This window comes from Vicugna pacos, chromosome 2 (genome assembly GCF_048564905.1).
Source record: "Vicugna pacos chromosome 2, VicPac4, whole genome shotgun sequence".
In the NCBI taxonomy this organism is placed as follows: Eukaryota; Metazoa; Chordata; class Mammalia; order Artiodactyla; family Camelidae; genus Vicugna; species Vicugna pacos.
In genome coordinates this window covers 105,009,889-105,025,515 of record NC_132988.1, presented here as the reverse complement: position 1 = coordinate 105,025,515, position 15,627 = coordinate 105,009,889, and the positions used below count along the sequence as shown (strand labels likewise).

At 43.1% G+C, this 15,627-nt stretch overlaps 1 protein-coding gene across 1 annotated transcript in view; it reads right to left on the bottom strand.

Moving 5' to 3' along the window:
- The window catches only part of PPARGC1A (PPARG coactivator 1 alpha), a 97,261-nt gene that overhangs the window by 64,533 nt on the left and 17,101 nt on the right, over positions 1-15,627 (bottom strand). The gene's annotated exons all lie outside the window — the stretch shown is intronic.

Below are 15,627 nucleotides of genomic sequence, written 5' to 3'. Positions count from 1 at the left end.
CAACTCCATATAAAAGGTTTCGCAATCAATAAAAAAAGTTAAAAAAATAAAAAAAATAAAAGACTTCACATATTGGCATTTTCCATCAACAACAATAAAAAATAGCCATACACATTTTTGCTGTCATTTACACCCTTTAGTTCATTATCTGAAGTCAGTCATAAAGATGTGTTTTAATACCGATAATATTCATTGTACTAAAATGTCTGGCTCAAAAGCAGGGCTCATCTTAGAAAATGTTTAAATGTGCGTATCTTCCAGGCAGGGGTGTGACATTTATTTTTGTATTCGGAGTGTCTGATACAGCAGATATTGAATCAATCCCAGATGGATGAATGAGTGAAAGTGAGAAAAAGGGAAAGGAAGAGAAAAAGAAGGGCCTGATGTCAAAACAAAATAGGTTTGAATATTGCACTCGTCTCTGTAAGGGCTTCCCCCATGATGCCGGTCTTCAGTTCTCTTTGTCTTATTTGAACCTACTATTTAATACCCATCTTTGCCTCCAAATAGTGACCTGGAACGCAGTAGGCATTTAGAAAGCACTTGTCAAAAAACGAGAACGGATGAGTTAACTGTAAGCTCCTTTCGGACACGCAACTACCTACTCATGCTCGATGGTTCTCCAAAAACCTAGCATTTTACCTTTGCAGAATGTACTCCAGAAATAATTTCGGATTTTTTAGTGCCTTCCTCATTCAACCTAATAAGATCTCACCGCATTTCAGACACTGAGTTAGATAATGGGGCTGTGTTAGTTAAAATCACAGCTCAGACTCTGGAATAGCTTCCCATCCAGTGGGAGAGGCAGAATAGATTAGCAGCAGACAGATTGAGAAATCCTGGGGGAAAGTGCAGCTGCTCTAAGGCACACAGCAGAGGTGCCTGGATGCCCTGGGTACCAGAGGGAGATGCTCTACGGAAGGTGATGTAGAAGGGAAAGTCTGGAGGATAATAAAAAATTGGGCAAGCAAAGAGATGGACAGAGATATCTGTTACATCTAAACAAAACAGTACAACTTACACACAGAGAAACCCAAAGGGTCACCAAACCTGGCACCTAGTGTAACCACAATAAATAACCACTGAGTAAGTTATGTTATGTTATGAGCCTCATTCAACATCTAACTGTGAACGAGTTCTCCCCCCCAAACCAAAATAAAGTGGTATCTGGAAATTTGTTAGGTAAGTATAATATAAGTGTGTTACATAGTTAGAATATAAAATAAAAAATATCTCTATCCGCCAACCCTCCCCAAATTGCTCAGACAACATATATTGGAGCTTTCTGCCCTTCCGGAATGTGCCACGAGAGCCCTAAAGAAAACAGCTGTTGCTTGCTGTTGGTTGAAAATGCCAAATATTGAACTTCTGCAACCGGTATTCTGAGAGAAGATTCTCTGTGTCGAAATTTGGGTAGCAGCAGAGGCCACTGCTTTTTGGTTTCCTCTCACCCTGGACTCATTAATCATCGCCAACATCATTGACTAAACATGGTTCACTTTAACATACAAAATGCCTTTGCTTGTTGGCTCTCCTCAGCCACATCAGAGAGCAGCCCGGGCCGTGCTCAAAGCTGAGAAGTCACACTGTGGTTGCCTGTCTTCCCTCCAAAGGTTACATTTCATAACTGAGATTAAACGTCTTGCCCGTTCTAGGGCTGCTTTGGGAAATTATACACTAATGATGGCCACTCAAGCAAGGAACTTAGTCATTTCCCTTCGGCCTCTGTCTAGAGCCTCCCAATTTGGTCATTTTTTTCAACAAATATTTCATAGGTGCCTACCGTGTACTAGGAACGGTGCTAAGCGCAGGGTCAGCGGTGAATAAAAAAGCGATGGCCCCTCCCTCGTGGAATTTACCTGGGATTAAAGATGCCCACTGGATGCATACGAGGAAGTCAGTAAGCAGAAATCTCACTTTGCCCCTCATCTCCCAGTGGCTGGCACAGAGCCCAGGGGCAGGCTGTTGGACACTCCCCCCCCGAAATTTGAATCTTGCCCAGAATTCTCTTGCAGTTTTGTTCCCAAGGACACTCTGGGCTTTACAGCGCTACCCAGGAGGTCTGGGGTATTGAGTGTTCCTACAAGTGGCCACTGATTGACTACGAATTACGTACAAGCATGGAAATATGCACTTCCCTTACATTATTTCTACATGTGTTATTTGAATTTTTTTTTTTAATGAGAAGAGTAATGTTTCTTGGCAGAGACACACACATGATTCTCAGGGATAGCAAACATGTGTGAGTATGGAATGGAATATAACACATCCCTCCGTGTGCCCAGAGCCAGCACCACTGGGTTCACAGAAGATGCTCATCACTGATGTTCTTTATGTGTTTCTGGAATTGTTGGAACCACTATAAAAGGCAAAGAGCACAAACTGCCAAATGTCAATAAGATGTACAGACCACAAGATGGAGAGCTCACCTTTGGCAAATAATATCAGAGCAAGGTTTCATAAAATACACATACACATAGTGCGTGGGTGTACGTATATATGAATATAGATTTATATTTTGAAGGCACAAATAGTTAAAATATTGGTATTATTTTTAATTCATTGGATGGCAGAGGAGAGCCATTGGGTCGGGGGATTCTTGCTGTTTTTTGGGAGCCTGTTCCTTTCCTTAACATCAAGCACTTCATGCTGACAAGATCCTCCAACCACCTTTGGGAGCCACAGCTTTCATGTGTTGTTTCTTGACTTCCCAGTACGTTTGTAGCAGCACCATGATTTCCTTTACCAAAATGATCCCTTCTCCATCAGCTACCCCTTGAGAGCCAGAAGGCAAAAGCCCCACTTTCTGCTCGCCACCCAGGGGCTGGCACAGAACCCAGGGGAAAACTATTAAAATTTGAATTGTGATCAGAATCCTCCTGTCGCTCTGTTCCAAGACTTGTAAGCTTAGTTCAACACCCTGTCATCAATTCCATCAGCCACTGACATCCGTAAGGTCTTCTGCTTGGCAGTTGATGCTTTTTGGTTTTTATTTTTTCTGTTGTTTACAACCAAAGAACTCAAATTATAAATCCCAACTTTACAGCTAAATTCTGAATGGTTTCCATGGAATAGATTGATTTCTTGGAAAAGTAGAGGTTCTATTCCTATTATATTTATTATCTTCACAGTTGCCTTTACGGGTGAGACAAATATTATCACCTCCAGCCATGTATAAACTTTTTATGTGTTAAAAATCACTTCTGGCATACCCTCTATGTTCTAGAAACTGTGCAAAGCACTTTTGTTGCATTATCCCATTTAATTCTAACCACAGCCCACTAGAACACGAGCTCCAGGAGGGCAGGACTTTTTATGCCCTCATTCACTACTGACTCCCTAGCACCTGGCAGATGCTTCACATGTAAGAAGTTATCAGTAATGTTTGCCATCCATACGAGGCAGGCGGGATTACAGAAAAGGAGAAACTGAGACATTATGCACACGTATCCATGGTCTCGCTGCAAGTAAGTGGTGTAACTGGGATTTCAACCCAGGCCTGTCTGACTCCAGCCCCCAAAGTCCCCGATCATTCTGCTACCCCAGCAGGGTCTTGGGATACAGAGAAGAAGGAGGTTGCTGATATCAAGGAACGTAGGTGACGCCTTCTCATTCCTGATTTCCTCTTGTGAAGAAGAGACAGGACCCTCATTTGTTTTTTGTAGGTTTTCCATAGTCCCTTTGTACATATGAAAAAATACCATTTTAGAGATAATATGTTAAAATCGAGAGAGAAGATTGAGAGTCAGATGTCACCATTACTATTGCTAGCTTGTGGACTGGCAGCCTCTTCATCCTGAAACTGAGTCCCACACGACACAACACTTGCCTTCTAGTCCTTTCAGGAAGGCAGGAAGAATTAGTGAAAGTTGGATGGATGGACTGACTCTGTGAATTGTAATATAAATATAAATTAAGGTATATAAATATGTAATTATAGAAGTATAAGTTATATAAATTTAAGGTACATATTTATATTTTTTAACATAACATAAATATAAATTAAGATAACATAGAAATAAAAATTTATATAATATAAATTAATGTAGTTATAAATATAAACTAAGGTATTACTATAACTTTTAATACCAGCCCACTCCAGTACACTCTTCAGACAAATTATCCCCTCTATGGTCTTCCCCAGAAACAAAGTCATACTAGGAGGCTGCTCAAGCATCATTTCATAAACCACTCTTCCTCCGGTTGCCTCTGTTAATTAGGGAAGAGTGACAGTGCTTGAAATGCCGGTCCCAATGTCAGAGCAGGCAAGGCTCAGCTCAGAGGGGATGCCAACACGATCAACAGAGCCACTGGTGAGCCAGTTTAGATGCGATCTTTGGCTTGAACAATTAGCTCTGGTCTGCCTGCATGTCAAAAGTGTAAGAGACAGGTGACTTTAGGATTTTCTAAGCAAAGGAAAGAGAAAAGATGTGTTTGGAGAAACAGGAAGACATTCAGGAGACTACAAATAGGAACAGTAACAGCAACTAAACCATTTAAAATAAAATACCAAGGGAGCAAAGAGTTTTACCGCATCCCGGCCAATGGAGAATATTCAAACGCCACAGAAAATTCCAGAAGAGTGGGGATCTGATGAAGGACGTTCATGTTAGATAATTAAGAATTCCCTGATGATATCAGAGGAAGCGCCATTAAATTCAAGAGGAAGGAATTAGATGCAATGATATTGGCTCCTCATAAGCCTTCCAGAAGGGATGAAAATACGAGTGTTAATACGAGAAGAAAAAAAAGAAGTCGTGGGGAGCAACAGAAAAATTCTAAAAAGTCAAAGAATTCTAAATGAAGAGTAACAAAGTTGCATGCAGGACAAAATGAGGGCCAGCATCCACACAGTGGTGCTGGGAGGGCACTGCGCACCACTGGCTGGCACTCTGCCTCGTACTGTTCACCGACCGACCACTCAGCCTTCCTGGGATGAGCAGGCTCCCAGGAGTAACAGTGGCGCCTGGGAGTAACACCAGTTGCGTTCTTGGGTATTTATCTCCATCCAATCAGCAGTATAACTGTTACCATAATACCCTGATCAATAATTTGCTACCCAAACCAGAACACCATGACCTTTAAATACAACATATTTCAAATGAAGGGCAAGTCCACATGACAGTCCTTCCTCGGTGAGCTGCAGTCGGAGTGGCTGCGAGCACTCTCGTGTTTAGACAGCAATAAAACACTGTTTTGTAAACGTAACCAGAAATGCAAAATGGGCACCACTTTATCCTAAACATCAGTGCACAAAAACCTGTATTATTCGAAACAAAGAATGAACCAGCTGAGAGGGAATCACTGGCCTAACCAAAGATTTTGATACTGTCTCTAGACCCAGCTTGGCGGCTACTCAAGAGATTCTGTTCCCCAGGTAATTCTCCCAGTCCCCTAAAAATATTCCCAAGATGGTTCAAAAGAGCACAAGCAAAATGTCATTAATTCGTTCATTAGACAGTCCCGAGTACCTCTTGTGTACAGAATTTTGAACTAAGAGCTGAAGAACTTCTAAGAGAACACAGGAACCAAAAGAAAGAAAAATCATCATCTCTACTTAAAAATTCAGCTGAGGGAACAGCAGTCTTATGACATGTATTTACTGAGCTCCTATCATGTGTGAAAGCATTATATATAAGAAAAAAGACGAATAAGGTACAGTTTTACTCCTTAACCCAGGAGCACCAAAAGCCAAACTTTTAGGGAAAAAACGCACAGCCACAAATGCAAAATGATTTGATGCCCACGAAGGGAAGGAGAATGATCACAGCTCAGTGCAATTGTAAGAAATAGTTTATTGGGGGGAACACGCCAGTTTTCAATTGCATTTTAAAAGAGTTATATTCCCCACTAAACTTGTCTTTCGGGAGACTTATAGGCATATTCTACCAAATCTAGTTTACGAAGACATGCCCAAGAGTTCAATAAAGGACTTTAAAGTCAAGTTTAGGATGCATTATCAATACTTGGTAATTGCCTTCCTCTCAGCCAAATGCCAACAAAAATATTGGCCCATCAGTCAACAAGTATCAGGAATATACGCAGTGGGGACAAGGACTATCACAGATAGTCCCTGGCCTCACAATTTTAATATATGCTTTCGAGTACAGTCCTCTGCAAATGAAAACATCTTCGGATCCAAGGGCAGTAGGACAGAAACTCCAGTCTGCTGACCAGGCTGTAGCAGGATGGATTCCTGTTGATCTCTCCATAACTAACACGAAATCTACTCGAACAAGACCCGATCTGGGCTCTGGAAGCTGTTGAGGTAGAGGTGGAATTAATCAGGGAACACTTCCTGAAGTTGAGAGGTTCTTGCGATTTTAAAATTCAGGAGCATTGCAAACAAGAGGACAGAAATAATCCCAGGCATTTGGAAAATTTGAAAAAGGCTGGGAGTAGGAGGGGATGAGGAGCTTAGAGCCTAGCAGTAGAGGTATTAAGCAAGAGGCAGTAGAAGGGAGTGGTGAAAAATGCAAGTTTTGGAGTTAGGCAATCTTAGTTCTTTGGGCCACTTTTTGTAACTTGGTCCTCGGCAAGTTACTCATCTCAACCTCGCTTTCTGAAAAGTAAAATAAAGTAATACTTCCAACCCATCAGGGAGATTAGGGGAATTAGACGAGCCCATTTATTTATACATAGTGACTTAAATATATAGAATTAAACTCTCTGTTTTCACATTAGAACATGTTTAGCACCAATGTCTAGCACATAAAAATACCCATCATTACTATCACTATTGGCAAGAGAAAGCCTGGCAAATTATTGACCTCTAAGCAAAAGCGAAAAATCTTCAGTAAATCGAAGGGGAATCTTGATACCCCTCCCCCACCGTGTCTGCTGAACAAATCTCTCCTTGAAGACACCCATCCTCATGAAGATTTTCCACAACTGCTTCCAAGCTCAGCTATTAGGAGAGCTTTTTTGCAGACTTCCAAGAGCAGCCGCCCCACGTGCTTTGCCGTCTATACACATTACCTTCTAGATCCTTCCTCTTGGCTCCCTTCCTGAACCACACCCTCCCCTAAGTCTCTCATTTTCCAAAGTTCCCCAAATCACCCAGGCTTGAAACCACAGCCATTTTTACTCCTTTTTCTCTCACCACAGCATCGAACCTATCACCTGATGTGATAAAGATCTTCATCGATTCTTTCTTTACAAAGTCTCCCACATCCACCCTTTCCTTTCATTGTCACCATCATTTCCTAATTCAAGCCCTCTTACCTCAAGCCTGAAAAACCACAGCAGCCTCCTCCCCGGGGCCCTGCCTGCAAGCTCTGTGCAAGATAACACTTCTTCCACGCTAACAAGCCCTGTCATTCATCTCCCCGCTGCTTGTCCTGACCCACGGCTCTTACTCATTACACACGTCCGTTAACTGCATCCATTACTGTGCTGGGGCCTCAGTTTCCCTACTGCTAGACTAGGGTCTCCTCATATTAGTTTAGTACGATTCTAAAATTCTATTCACTTGTACCTGCTTTCTCATCTACCCAATTAGATGAGTTCTTATTTCCCAGTCGTTCCGTGGGCCCTCCCCGCATATGACTTTCCTCTTACCTTGGGTCTTTGTTCTGTCCAGTTTGTTATGCCAACAGTTAGCATAAATCCTGGCACATAGTAGGTGGTCAAGAAACATGGGGTAAGCAAACAATGAGATGAAAACTGATGTCTGAAATACTTCCCTTTCCTCTCTGCCAGTAGAAATCTCTCTCCATCCTGAAGATCTATTTCAGAAGGCTGCCTCCACAAGCCTGGCATCTCTCTACCCCCACAGGTCCCATGGATGTCTTCCCAATCCTAGAACTGTTAGGAGCTTGCTAACCTCATTCAATGGTCACATGTTCCCTCGTGGGACAATTAGTTTCTGACAGAAACTGAACACAGGGGCTAGATCACTGATTCGTATTTTTTACATGGTGCCTGGAATAGGGTTTTGTTGAATGACCGTCCACTTTGCACCCATTGTCAATTGTGTCCCACACATAGGTCTTGTTTCCTCATAAATCTCTGTATTCCCAAAGCAAGATAATCCCTAAAGTCCATATACTTCTTTTACACGCATCGTAGTTTCTGGGAAAGTTCTAGGCGTGCAGATGAGTCTAAAGCACAATTGTGGGTTCCATAATCAAATAGGGCATGTGCAGCATACGATGCCTTCAGAAGTAGCTGGGAATGACCCTGCCAGAGGGAAGAGGGAGGCAGTAAAGGAGGCTCTGACCACTAAGGACAAGTTGATGAGAGTTAAAAAGAAATGATGGAGGAAGACATGAACATTCGCCTAAGAACAGTTTTTAGCCACAGACTGAACATGGAGAACAGAGGACAGGGAGACAGAGGCAGTGACCCCAAGGCTCGTGGTTTGGGGGAAAAACAGCAAACTGGTTTCTGATCCCTGGGAGCACACAAACATGAAGTTAGGCAACCTGGTGTGCGCCGTGTTGCAGAGTCAGCCTGTGCTAAAGATTAACAGCCAGTCTTAAAGGGGACTAAAGATCAGGGGCGAGCTTGCCAAGCACAAAACAGCAGACCTCGTTGGCAGCAGACCGCAATTGCAGGGCAAAGAATACCCAGATCCCACCAGTGCTCTGCAGAAACAGGCACAGTGTGGTCATTTAACAGTCAATAGAGCATCTCAAGAAAGCAAGTACATCCTGGAGATGGTCATGCGACTGGCCAGTGTCTCTGACTCTTCCTGCTTGAAAATGGCAATTCCATCCTACTGACACTGAGGAGAAGTGATGGGAACCAGGGAGTTTGAGTTCTGGTTAAATACTAACTCCTAAATCTGTGACCTGAAGGAAGACACAAACCATGCATAACCAAGAAGAGCGGCGGGGCACTTATCAGGGGCCTGATGAAATGTTTACGAGAAGACTGGTAATTGAGGTAGAATCACTCTGGAAGAGAGGAAACCTAGACATGGTATCTGGGACATAGAAGGATCTCTATAAATGTCCTCAGCATTTCCAACTGCCACTGCGTGGGCATGGTTATCTATTTCTGCAACTCAGTGACAAGTCGCCTTGAGAACTGAGGTCCTGCCTTAAACACCTTCCTACCTGCCACCACACTTGGCATAACACCTTCGTACACTGTGAACTCAGTAAGTATCCGGCCATCCATTGTCTGACGGTAACATCTGTGGCGAAAATCGACCACATACTGAATTGGCAAAATCAGTCTTCTGAATTTTCAGTAAACTGGCCCATCTGGGTACAAGCTTGAACTTTGATGGTCAGCAGCATTCTTTTGGATGAACTGGGTAAAAGATAATCCATTGTTAAGGGTTGGAATCCACACCTGTGGTCCTGTGGTTATATGATTTAAACAGATATCTTACACCCATGCCTCCAGACACACACATACACACACACACACACACACAAACACACACACGATTGTGAACAATAGAAAGCTGATAAAGCTGTACGTACTTTATAGAGACAGACAGACAAGAATTGCCAGAGCAACAGTCTCACAAAGAGTTGTTAATATCCAAGAAACAAAGATACCAGAAGCAGCCAGCCTCGTGTTTTAAAACTGCATTTTCTTTGCTTTCTGCTTTTAAATTACACACTGCAAAGTCACTGAGGAAAAAGCTTTAAGAAAACTTTCATTTGCTATGGTACAGCTCGCTGGTCTTTCTTTGCCTAAAAAAAAAGTAAAGAAAATAAATAAATAACCCCCCCTGGAAACGTTTCTTGCTTCTCGTAGACATTAATAACGATAGCTTGAACTGTAAAGATTTGGTTTTACTGAAGGTAATGGAGTAATGTTTATTTCCATTAGACTGGCCTATAAAATCCTCTTTTTATAACCATGAGCCTACAATTTCAAAACAGCAAAGTTTGACATTTTGGTCTCTGACAGGCAACACTTAATATTGGGATGTTTGAAAACTCTATATGAAAAAAGCTCTTAACACAAGATAGGCTGAACATTTCCCCCGAAAATGGTTTGTTTTAGCTATCTTTCTTCCTCCCGGACGGACGAGGAAAATCAGACAGCTTATTGGCTTAGTTCGTTAGGCCAGGTTAAAGGGATGCAATGCCAAAAGACTCTTACAGAAGCTTACCCTTGGTCTAAAAATAGCAGGCACTAGAGAATTATCTTAAAGACGAACAAACTTGCTCTGTACTGGGAATGCAGATAACTGTAATATGTTTCCATTTTTGGTCTTTTCAGGTTTTTTTTTTTTTAAGTTTGGCTTGTGGTCGCTATTTAAGTCATTTCTGATTCTATTTGTCACATTTGCTCTCAGAGATACCACTGAGGGTGCTTGACTGAGGAATTCTTCCTTAATTCTGCTGCTTTTGTTAAAATCTCACGAGCTAGCGGACTGCCACGCGTGACGTAGCAAGGCCTGGTTAGAAGGCAGATTCATTTTTTAAATGTTATCAAGGGCCTACTATGTGCATCCTTTTTCTTGATCATTCTGCTTTCCTCCTAAGAGATGAGCGATGCACTTTGATACATTTTATAAATAGATAAGGGCATGTTTACCGTCTGATGTGGTGAAGTCTTGCAAGTAAATAACCTACCAGCACTTGTAAACTTTCCTCCCTTTTCATCCTTTCAGCAGACATTTTTACTCCTCTGTTTGTGTCTTCATGGCACTTCATTTCCCACTTTGCCACAAAATCCACCCCATTACCTTATAATTTGTTGTTTAAGTGACTTTTCACAAGACAACCAAGTCTTGTGTCTTATTATGTACATAATGCACCCTTGTATTCTGAGCACCCAACTTAGTGCCTTGCACATAGTTGATGCACTTTAAATGGTCAAGAAATGGGTCAACTTAAGAAAGAATACAATAAATTCCTGTATTAGGGCATTTTGCATAAGGGCAGACTGAATTTTAACACACGCGCGAGCCTAAACGGTTACCTACATGGGCTGGGTAAACCATTGCCTTTTAAACCCTTTTAAACCAAGACAGCTCACTGAGGCCTTTGCTAAAATAGCAAAGATGACCATGAATTCAACAGCTGTACAGAAACTAGTAAGAAATTCAGGTTGAGGGGGTCCTTTTTCCTTTGCTATTTTTGTACCCAGGTTTCCATGATCCCAGCCTCTAAACAAAAGCAAGGCCCAAACATTCACAACTTCCAGAAAGCCTGACTGCCTTGGGAAATTAGCCTTCCTTCGCCACCCCACCATTTCCTTCTAGCCCCTGGGGTTGATTCTTCCAAGAAGTCAGGTAACTGCCATAGAACTATGGTACCGTAAACCTGTGCAAAGGGGCAATCACTTTTCCACATCGGGTGAATTCTTTCATTGCAATTTTTGATAAAAATACTACAACAAAAACAAAATATCTGCAGGAGTTTGAAGGCTGGGGACCTGTGGCCATGCATTTCTGTGCGCTCCCAGGTCCCCCAGACAGAGGCAGAGTTACACTGATGCTCTGGAACCTCCACAGAGGTACCAATTCTTTAGCTCTTCATCAAGTGTGAGAAATATTCCCTCTTCAGCCAGAAGGAGGAAGACACCCATGGCAGACGTACAACGGGGTCTTTATGTGGCAACACTCACTGGCTTAACACAGCCACGTGGCTCCCGACTGCCACTATAACCCCCACATATCTTAGTCTGTGGAGCAAATCCCGGTGAAGTAGAAGGTGAGTTCACAGCCATGCTGGCAGGTGCACACGTACTGCTGTCACGGTTGGCTCTGTTTACAAACCATCTCTTGCTCTGAGATCTTTGAGAAGCCTTATTTTTAGCATGATTGGTCTGAATGGCTGGGAAGGTTATTTTATTCTCTCTCCCTCTTCCCCTCTCCCAGGATATGACAGAACCACTGTAAATCTATTAACAGACATCAGAGATGGAATTCCTAATATGCATGGCTTTGCACTGGGCACTGAGAAGGTGATGAGACAACGACTTAAGGTGTACATATCCGTTCCCTCTTGCAGTTTGTAATCTAACTTGAGAGACAATATGGCCACCCTGAAAAGACCTCCACAAAAGGAAAAGATGCTCTTTTGTATACCTGACAAAAATACTCATTTCTGTGCCTAAGAGGGGCCACTGATACCTTCTTAAATTTAGGGATTTAATAGTTTATCCTTTGCCCAGTAAAGGCTCCAAGTGAACACAGACCCAAACAATCATCAGCCTTTAGTCTAGCACATTGTTATAACACAGTTTATGGAAATTGTGTCTATGGAAAATTTCCTTCTGACTCACTTCTTAAGACTTACTTCCACTAGCCCTCAAAGGAGGATAGACTTAATTTTGAGAACCACCCCCAACTGCACACCTTCTCCTCTCTGTGCTTCGCACTTTATTTGCATTGATACTCTCCTGTCCCCTGCCTGGCCCCGTGGAGGACATGGAGACGGCCGGGCAGCCAGCTTGCACACAGCCTGGAATCGGCTTTTATGCTACTGGATGAAAGGTCGTGTGGAAAGGCCCAACACAGGCACAATTAATCCGGTCACTCAGGGACCATCCACTGGTTCAAGAATCGTGTGCAGGTGAGTGATGGACAGGGTCACTGCTGCCTGACTGTATCGGGGGTTATTATGACAGCCATAAAGAGAAAGGGAAAAATTGAACAAGGGAAGAATTACTCCTGAAAGGGACATGAAGAGAGGCACAAACGCCTTCATACAAAGGAGAAGTGTGGGAAGGTACCTGGGGAGCCAGGCTGCTGACGGCTGTCAGGATGGACAGCATTCTTTGAAACTGCCAAAGTTTGAATATGAAATGAGGGGTCATGGCCTAACCAAGGCACAGGGTTCCACACAGAGAAACCCAAGCTCTCCATTCTCTCCCCTCCGGTGAAAGGTGACAGAGCTGGGTGAAAGAGTTTGGATAAAGAAGACACCATTACAGCTTCCCTTGGTTTTGAAGCAGAAATTAGATTTAGGGAACTCAGTCCTGCACACGATCCGAAATCCTTTTTCCAAAACCAAGCAGCACATTTTAGTGACTGTCTTGCAAGCCTTGTGGCTGGTGATTTATTTATAAGGATCTCCAAACAAAATGGGAAAAAAAGGGAGGGAAATTACTCATGGTGCTGGTCATACAATTGAGTGTGTTCTCAACGAATATATACACATGAATTATGCATTGCTGGGGTGGCGGTTTATTTGGGGACTGAGCAGGGAAGCAATGAAGGGGAAAAGTATAGGTAATTTCATTCTAAGGTAATGTGGGAAATACTTACTTAAGGATAACTCTGCTGAGCTGTATTTGTCTTGTCCAATGACTCTACAGCTAAAGAGCTTTACAATTGACAAGGAAAAAAAAATCAGTGGTCTTATTTTATCGGAGGAAAATTTAACAGTTGTAATTTTTAAGGGAGGACGTGATCTGATGGATTATATGACGAAGTTTAACATTTCTTGGAGCTTTCTCCTATTGGGTACCACTACATGGGAAAGACAGGATGATACCCAGACCCTGTGAAAATCTTTCAGCTGTAAAAATATGTATGTGTGTTTGTATATATGCCTCATTTTTCTCCGATCAGGAATTAATCCACACTGGCACTTGTGCAGATGGATCAAGAAGTTATATCACTTAAGCACAACTTATTAAAGCATTTAATGGGAAGATTTTGAAGTCATTTACATATTTCCCTCACCATAAAAAATGATGAGAGTTGATTTCTGTAGCATTGTGGAATATTGTAAAATGACAATAGGAAGGAATTTAGAAATACAGTCCTAAGAAATATAGGACATTTGGCCCACAACTGAAATGGCCCCAGACAGTTATATTTTGAGTGACTGTCTACTTTGTGTAGTTTTCAGTCTCATCTCTTTTGGTCAGTTCCTGCTTCCCACTCCTAGCCGCTACAAGCTCTTTCACTTTCTAAATCATTTCTTCTAATCTCTCATGTGCTCAGAACACAGATAACTAGATTGGTTTAAATTGCAGGTAAAACCAAAGGAAGCAAGTGGTAAGTGAGAGCTGGAGAAGCTTGTCTGGGGAGAAAATGCATTGAGTTGGAGGGTCTGATTTTTTTTTTCCTGCATCTAGTTTGGCTTCTCAGAGACATTTTTACAAATGGTGTGTTTCTCAGCTGTGTTTCAGACAATTAATAATACGAAGTTAATAATGGCCAGAGAAATGAGGTCTCGTAATATGAATTATAAAAATAACCACCGTGATCAAGGAGAATGCATCCCCTCTATGGAACATACATCTTCTCTTTCAGCTATGAAGCATGTCACTTGAAATAAAAATGAACCAGCAACTAACGGGAAAACGTGGGTCCACGTTTTGTTTTTCAGTGTCACAAAAGTGGCAGGGAGGTCACACAGTACTGTGGGAGGGTACCATGCCTTTTGCTGACTCAGGGAAGAAACGCATTTGCCATTCAAAGACAAATTAAACAGGGCATGGATTGCGCTAGGTGGATCGTCAGATGCAGTTATCTGCCAAGACCAGACAACAGTCAGTTACCTCCAAATGCATCTAAACGCAGAATTCTTTGGCTCTGTGTGGACAGAACATCCTTGTCAGAATTTTCAGTTGGAACAAATATTGCAAAGCGGTCCAGATGAGATCTGTCCCCATAGAAATGGACACAAATTCCTTCAGGACGGGGGCAGCCACCTTAGCCACATTGCTGGGATTGCCGGGTGATAGGACTAGAGGAGCCAGAAAGGGGCATCGTGACCTAATGTAACTCTCAAATCCACTGCACGCAGAGTCCTGGAAGTGGGGACGTGGGGCGGGGAGAAGTCACTTATCCCAGACAGCATGGCAGCGGCATGCGAATGCTCAGGTATTTGCTCAGACTCTTCTCTGGTGGGAACTGGAGGTGAGCCTGCCCATTGGGCGGCACTGCCTACAAGAAAAAGGCAGGCTGATAGATGCAGCTTAGAGGAGAGCAGGGTGTCCCCGCTAAGCATGAGCTGGCAAGACACAAGAGGATTCTGACATGAGAACATTTCTCGACAGGATCTGAGTTGGCGGGGATCCCTGGACACTGGGAGAACTACGTCTGGAATACAGAAGCTCCAGCTCCACATCTGAACGAAGGAGATGGCTGATGTCCTGAGGCCAAAGATCTGTGGAATAACCAAGGGCATTCTGATAATACAGGCACTTGTTTCCCTATAGCAGCATTCAAAAGCAAAAATAAACTTCTCAGAAAAGGACTGGGGAGAAGAGATTGAAGCCTGAGCTTTCCCAGGAAGTGAGAGAGAGCTACCCGAATCAGGTGCAGGAGAGATGTAACGCCTGGCACCTCCAGAGAGGAGAGGAGGAGGGACGGGCAGGTAGCAATCTTCCTGTGCCCGCCTCATCCACGGACGCAGGGAGCAGGACGGTCCCTGGGTCGAACCATCCATGAGACGACGCAAAGACAGTTCGAAGAGATGGAAAAGCTGCCTGTTGAGGATGTCACCTCGAGGCAAAAAGTGTGTCAGCCCTTCTAGCTGGACCGAAATATCACTCTCACAGAGAAAGGTAAAGAGGCCTAAATTGGTACAAAATGGTTTTCATCCAAAAGAGCCCCACAGAACGCTGCCAGGGCTCGGCGTGCCACTCACGTCAACCTGGCACGCTGGCTGGAGAACTTTCTGCCGACGGGCTTGCTCTCTTCCCTGAGGTGGGCTACCTCTCATCTCCCCTCAGCAATTCCGATGAGCAAAC